This window comes from Arachis hypogaea, chromosome 14, assembly GCF_003086295.3.
Source record: "Arachis hypogaea cultivar Tifrunner chromosome 14, arahy.Tifrunner.gnm2.J5K5, whole genome shotgun sequence".
Lineage (NCBI taxonomy): Eukaryota > Viridiplantae > Streptophyta > Magnoliopsida > Fabales > Fabaceae > Arachis > Arachis hypogaea.
This window is the reverse complement of record NC_092049.1, coordinates 85,467,890-85,475,865: the sequence shown is the minus strand read 5'-3', so window position 1 is coordinate 85,475,865 and position 7,976 is coordinate 85,467,890. Positions and strand designations below refer to the sequence as shown.

General features: G+C 41.0%; 1 non-coding gene across 1 annotated transcript; it reads right to left on the bottom strand.

Moving 5' to 3' along the window:
• Positions 1–1,771: 1,771 nt before the first annotated feature.
• Positions 1,772–1,875, bottom strand: LOC112745229 (small nucleolar RNA R71). The gene has a single exon (XR_003173167.1). It is a non-coding gene; the product is annotated as a small nucleolar RNA R71 (small nucleolar RNA).
• Positions 1,876–7,976: the final 6,101 nt, after the last annotated feature.

Genomic DNA, 7,976 nt, shown 5'->3' with positions numbered 1-7,976 from the left:
CTGCACTTCTAGTATCATCATGTATTCTCCATCTTTGTTTTCATTTTCCAGAGCTATGAACAACTAAACCCCTTTCATTGGGTTAGGGAGCTCTGTTGTAATTTGATGGATCAATACTAGTTTTCATTATTCTTCTTCTATCTTTTCTCTTGATTTTACTTGAAAGCTTTCGATCTTCATCCAATTGGGTAGTTATCTTGGAAAAGAAGCTATTCACACTTGGATCTCTTCTGAACCTTGAAAGAGGAATGAAGAGATCATGCTAGAAATGCTTTCTCATGCTGGACCAAATTGGGTTTGGATGGATATGTGACTATAATCCTCTCAACACTTGATTTGGGAAATGCATGTGGTATAATCAGTGACCATAATTCATCTCTTCTCATGAGCAATTGGCCAAGGAATTGGCTATTGATCAAGATTTGAGAGATTGAATTACAAGAAATTGTAATTCAATCACTTAAGATTGCCAAGGAGATCAATGAGTGCATTGATTGAGGAAGAGATGAAAATGAAATTGATCCGGAGAATGCAACATCTCCTAAGCCTAATGAACCCCCCATTTCTGATCTTACCCATTCTCTTTAATTTCTGTTACTTACTTTTATGAGCAATTCCACCATTCCCATTTACAATTCTACAATTTACTTTCAGTTCTTTAATTCTAGCATTTACTTTTTCTGTCATTTACCTTCCCGCCATTTTATTTTCTACAATTCTCAACTCAAATTCTAGATTCGCTCAACTAGAACATTCCTCTAATTAAAGTTGCTTGATCAATCAATCCTTGTGGGATTCGACCTCACTCTGTTGTGAGTTTTTACTTGACGACAAATTCGGTACACTTGCCGAAGGAAATTTGTTATGAGACAAGTTTTCTGTGCATCAAGTTTATGGCGCCGTTGCCGGGGATTGATTGTGCATCAACAATGATTAAATTGGAGGATAACTAGATTGAGCATTTTATTTTTTTGTTTGATTTAATTTTCTGTTTGAGTCATTTACTTTCTATTTTAGTTAATTTCTTCCCTTCCCCCTACTTTTTCTTTGTTATTTACCATTCATTTCACTAACCCACTAACTGTTTGATATATTGTATCACTCACACTAACAGTAATTCTGACTAATATACTTTCTGCACCTATTCTCTTTGCTTGTACTTGTTGGTTGTGTGACAGGGAGAAGAAGCGGGGCTTCAACTTCCTTTGATTCTGAACCTGAGAGAACGTTCCTTAGACTAAGGAGGGAGGCAAGAGAAAAACGTGTAGTTGGTGCTAAAGAAGAGGAGGAACACTTTGAAGAATACTTTGAACCAAACATGGACGAAAACATGGAAAACCATCATGAAGAAGAGACTCACAACCATGGCGGAAGAGGTCGAGCAAATCATGCGGGGGAGGACAGAAGAGTTTTAGGCTCTTACATCAATCCAAACCCAGGAAACTGTGGAAGTAGCATTCAAAAGCCAACCATCCACGCCAACAATTTTGAACTGAAGCCACAGCTCATCACCCTTGTTCAGAACAACTGTTCGTTCGGAGGAAGTGTCCAAGAAGATCCCAATCAACATTTAACCACCTTCCTGAGAATATGTGACACAGTGAAGTCTAATGGCATTCATCCTGACGCCTATAGACTGCTCTTATTTCCATTCTCACTCAAGGATAAGGCAGCCAAGTGGCTGGAGTCTTTCCCAAAGGAGAGCTTGACAACTTGGGAAGATGTGGTGAACAAATTCTTAGCAAGATTTTACCCTCCTCAACGAATCAATAGGCTGAGAGCTGAGGTCCAAACTTTTAGGCAACAAGATGGTGAGACTCTATATGAAGCATGGGAGAGGTTTAAAGACCTAACAAGGAGGTGTCCACCTGACATGTTCAATGAATGGGTGCAGCTGCACATTTTCTATGAAGGGCTCTCTTATGAGTCAAAGAAGGCCCATTCATCCGGAGGATCTTTGAACAAGAAGAAAACCATTGAGGAGGCCATAGATGTCATTGAAACTGTAGCAGAGAACGACTACTTCTATGCTTCCGAAAGAGGGAACACAAGAGGAGTAATGGAGCTAAACAATGTAGATGCTCTGCTGGCCCAAAACAAGCTCATTACCCAGCAGCTGGCTGACCTCACCAAGAAGATGGAGAGGAACCAAGTAGCAGCAATCTCCACTCCATCAACAACCCAAGAAGGAGTGAATGAAGAAGCAGAGGGTAGTCAGGAGCAAGCCAACTACATTGGAAATTCACCTAGGCAAAACCATGATCCATACTCCAAGACCTACAACCTTGGATGGAGGAATCACCCAAACTTTGGGTGGGGAAATCAACAAGACCAAAGCCTTGATCAAAGACGCCAAAATCCCAACAATGCAGCCCACCAACACTTCACATCTAGACCATATCAACACCCCCATAACAACACCTCTCCACATCCATATCAAAACCAAAATAACTCACCTCATCCTTCCACCTCTAACCCCGATCTACAATCATTTGACGACAGACTCTCAAGGATTGAGAATCTACTTGAAGGCATAGGCAAGGAGATTCAAGACAACAAGGTGTTCAAGGAGAAAGTGCGAGCCAATTTCAAGAACCAAGGAGACACAATCAAGAGGTTGGAATCTCAAGTAGGGTATCTCTCTGAGCAGATTCCCAAACCCACAGATGGATTCCCAAGTGACACAGAGAAGAATCCGAGAGGTGAAACAAAGAAAGTAAGATGGGAAGATTGCAAGATGGTCACTATAAGTGATAAGGAGACTGAGGACAAGCCAAGCAAGCTGTCAGAACAACCTGAAGATACCTCAGCAGAGAAGGAGGAAAAAGAATACCAAGAACCAGAAATATCAAAACAGGAGCTGCTGAGACTCTATGCACCTTTTCCCCAGCTACTCAATGGTGCTGTGGAAAAAAGAATATACTCAAAATTTCTTGACTTGTTTGCATCTCTGCATGTGAACATACCATTCATCAAGACTATCCAACAAATGCCTGCGTACATCAAATATATGAAGGAGCTGCTTCCTAGGAAAAGCTCACTCAAGGGAGACCAAACTATAGTGATGAACAAGGAGTGCAGTGCCCTCATTCAACCACAGTTGCCTACAAAAAGAAAAGATCCAGGGAGTTTTCATGTCCCCTGTGCCATAGGGGAAACAATGTTTGATAGAGCACTCTGCGATTTGGGAGCAAGCATCAACTTAATGCCCTTATCCCTGGTGAAGAGGCTGCAAATCAATGAGATAATGCCCATAGATGTAGTCATTAGGCTGGCTGACAAAACTCAAAAACAAGCAATAGGGGTGGTGGAAAATGTATTGTTAAAGGTTGGGAAATACTTCCTCCCAACAGACTTTGTCATCCTGGACATGGAAGAAAGTCACATTCACCCAATCATATTGGAAAGACCATTCCTAGCTACAGCCAGAGCACTCATAGATGTGGAGCAAGGGGAGCTAATATTGAGGATCCATGATGAATGACTCAACTTTAATGTCTTCAAACTCTCACAAGAAGCAGACCAAGAAAACAAAGAACCAAGCAAAGATCAGAATGAGATGCTGACAGAGGAAGCAAGCACAGAAGCACAACCAGCCCATCTGGGAAAGCCCTTGGTTGATGAATAAGGAAATAAGCAGTTGTCACAACTCAAGGAAAAGATGGAGGAACCTAAACCACCAGAGACATGTGAAGACAACAAAAAAATTCCCTTAGAAGAAGAAGTCACCAAAAGCAAGGCAACATCAAAAGGGACAAAGAAGAAGGTACCAAGGGGGTGGAGGAACAAGAAGATCCCTACGGAAGACTTCTCTCCAGGGGATAAAGTGATCTCAGCTTACTTCCCAGATATCCCCCTAATCTCCCCACTGTACCATCTCATTTACCTAAGGTCTTCACTATCAATAGAGTTCTCTCCTTGGAACATGTAGAGATCATTGATACAACCAATGGATATAAGTCCAAGGCAAGAGGGGAGGACTTGAAGCATTATCAACCTCCCTAATGAAGGAGAAACGTCAAGCTAGTGACGCTAAAGAAGCGCTTCATGGGAGGCAACCCATGTTTTATGAGCTTTTACTAGTGAATAAGTCAATATTCATGAATTGCAACCCAAACTTGACAAACACTTGGTGAAATCCTTATATTGCAGTATATAGTGAAGAACAAGTTTGGTGTTCAAAGCGCGCCAAGAAAGCATGAATGCAACTGAGAGCATGCTAGTCTTGGAGCTTTGAACAGAACTTTTCATCACAGTGCTCCAAACTAAGTTTGGTGTCACCCCATGGTGCCACCAATGTGCATATAAGGATACACACTTAGTTAGTTAGTTGGAGTTCATGAATAAACAATCTAATCTTTTCTTCCCTTTATTATTCTAGCCATAAAATTTAAATTGATTTTTTTATGATATTAATTCTTATTTTCTTATTTGATCTGTATAGGGAAAAGGAGAGGAGCATTGAAGGAGATTGATTGGACAATTAAAGGAGAAAGGTTCGGCCACTTCATGAAGAGAAACTACACACTTGTCTCAAGAAGGAATGCATTGGAAAATGTTGCCATGCAACATTGAAGAAAGGAGACTCTTGAAGACCGAACCAATAACCCTCACTAAATGATGATCCTTGTCCTTTCTCCATGCACAACCCCAACCGTCCATCAAGCAACCATTCCATCAATCCACACCCTCTATTCACTCACAATCCCCCTATATAAGTGAGTCCTAGTGCACACTTACCCCTCACACTCAAATTCCCACTCTCCACACTCCACACTTTCGGCATCCAAAACCTCTTCATCACACCTCATCCTAACCAACCAAATTCTTCATCCATCCTTACCTTCAAATTCCCTCACACAGCAACTCAAATTCATGGCATCATCAAGCTCCAAGAGGCAAAAAAGGAAGGAACCAATGGAGAGCATTCCTTTCGACGAGAAGAGATTTAAAACTGCCTTCCATGAACGAGAATTTGAGCGGATCAAGCTCAAAAAGATATTGCCCGAGTTAACCTTCCAATTCAATGAAGATGAATGCCCACAGATTCGGGAGAAAATTGAAAAAAGAGGGTGGCAAAGGCTCACTAATCCAGGGGGAAGATCAATGGAAACCTCATCAAAGAGTTCTACACAAATGTGGTGAGAGAAGACAAAACCAGGGCCCCAACCTTCAAAAGTTATGTAAGAGGAAAGGAGGTGGACTTCAGCCCAAACGCTATAACAAGAGCTCTTCACCTGAAATCACCGCATTTTGATGAGCCCAGTTATCATGCAAGGATAAGTAAAAGCCAAGACAATGATGAGCTCACTGAGATTGTGATTGACATCTGTGTTATAGCAGCTGACTGGGAGAGGTATGGAGATAGGAGACCCTGGTTCATCAAAAAGGGAGACCTTAGCCCGGAAGGCAAGGGATGGTTTGAACTCGTGAGGAGGTCTATCCTCCCGGCTGCAAATAATTCAGAGGTCAATATTAATCGAGCAACTATGGTACATTGCCTAGTACAAGGTGGAGAAATCAATGTGCATGAACTTATAGCTGAAGGAATTCAAGATTCAGCTAAGAAGCCTGAATCAGGTGCCAGACTTTGGTACCCCAGCACCATTTTCAGATTATGCAAAGAGGCCAAGGTGGTCTTTGAGGATAGCAATCCAGACTGGGTAAACCCTGGGAGGCTAATGACAATCCAGCGTATGGTCTATACTACACCTACTCAGCAACAAAGAAGGCCACAAATAGGGAAACTAAAAGCAAAAGAAGGAGCTCACCAAGAGGAGTCTCATCAGGAAGAATATCAACAAGAAGAGCATCCTTACCCAGCCAACTTGAATATAAATCACCTTCTAAAAGCCATTGAAGATTTGGAGATGAGACATATGGAAGGACAAGAGCAAATACTAAACCTTCAGTCCAACTGGATGAGCCAACAAGAAGAGTGGCAGAAACAACAAATAGAGCAGCAACAGGAACAATACTCCCAGCTCACTCAAGACATCCACCAAGTTACTGAGAGGCAAGAACGTCAAGATAAGCATTTGCAGGAACTCAATCAGCGACAACTAGCTCAGATGAAAGCATTCAATGAGTTCACTGTACTTAATGAAGGACGGCAACTACATAGGGAGGAGTTCAACGTAAACACTCAAGCCAAGTTGAACTACATGTCCAGTAATATACATCATCTACACTATGCCATCCCTACATATGATGAGGTCTAAAAAGATTTTGTAGAACAAGAAGAGAGGAAGGTGAAACAGCAGAAGAAAACACTCAAGAAGAAGATGGAAGATGGTGGTTTCTGGAAGAAGCTTATTGGAAAAAGCAAAGGGAGTGGGAGTACGAGCAATCAAGAGGGACACAAGGAGGACAAGCAAGGAGGAGAGCATGGGCAACCACATGAGTAAAAGGTGGTGGAGTTCCTTCTTTGGTCCATCTTTTTTTTTTCTATGCTTTGAATAAGGAAGTTCTTGTATGAAATAGAACTTGCTTCCATAATAGTTTGAACCTTTTTTAAAATTCTGTCTTTTAAGTTTTTGTGTTGAAGAGGTCTATGTTTACTAGTCTTTATGTCACTGCACCCTTACTTTGCTTACTTGTATGTTTGTCCCTTTAAATTAAATGAAAAGAGAATGAGTGTTTTACAAAAGACCAGAGAGGAGTTCATACTATCGAATAAGTTCATGAGTTTATGGTATAATCATAAGTTAGCTAAGTTGGTTCAATCATAAGGTGGGAGGACAACTATCTGTCATGAATACTATGCTTGAGACACACTCCATGAGACTAGCTAAATAAGAAGATCCTAATAAGAAAAAGGGAAAGAACAATCAAAGTTGAGGAATAAAAGAAAAAGAGTAAGCAATAAGGCTAGGCACCAATGGTTTTAATCTTGAGACATGTGTCTGTGGTGCTCCTGTGTGAGGGATCTACTTGGATGAATAAGCTCTTAGGGGTACCTTATCACTTGGTAACTTGGGTTAACTAACTCGGGATTATCAGCTGAAAGTCCACTATCAAGAGTAACCCTCACTACAAAGCATTTAGTAACCCAAAGAGGCGCTGGACACCAAGGTCTCAAGAAAAGAAAATAAATAAACCATATGCCTGTGGTGTGTATATATGGGGGAGAGACTTGAGCAAGTAAGTCCTAAGAGGTGTTTCAACACCTAGCACCTTGAACCAACTGGTTCGGGAGTGTTGGCTGAAAGCTTATTTTAAAGAGTTGCCCCCTTACAAAGCACTTAGCCCAAGGAACACAAATAAGCCCTGAAATGACAATAAAAGGATCAATGAATAAAAGTCTCATGGGATGCAATCAAAGTGAGTATTCTAGGACATGATAAAGGTCTGAAAGCCAGAGAAGGAATGAACCTAAGTTGCTATGCATGAAACCACCATAAAACCAGGGACATGACTTCCACAAGAATGACTCATTTCTCTTAGCATTCCATTCATCATTCTCTTGTTCCAGTACTTGCTTAGGGACAAGCAAGCTTTAAGTTTGGTGTTGTGATGCCAGGGTATTTTGGCTAGTTTCACTGACCTTTTCTCTACTCTTTTTAGGGTAGTTTCATGCATTTACTTAGGAAATAAGCTAGTTTTGGGTAGATATTCACTTACATCTTGATTCAAGCATACATTGTGCACTTTACATGATTTCATGAGGATTTTTGCATGAATTTAATGACAAATTGGATGTTGCATTTCCCATGACATGGACTAGAACTTTGATGCACTTTATTGCTTAATTTCAGGACAAAGCAAGCAAAGAAGAACCACATTAGTAGCAACGTTAGTTACACTAACGTTGACACTAACGTGGAATGGGAGTAACTTGCAAAGTTAATGAGAAAAGTCATTGCCAATAACGCTCTAGAAGCCATCATTGCCCACGTTAAGAGTCACATTAACTAAGCTAATGTGAACTCTAACGTGGAAGAAAAGAAATGGAGCCAACGTTAGTGACACTTAAC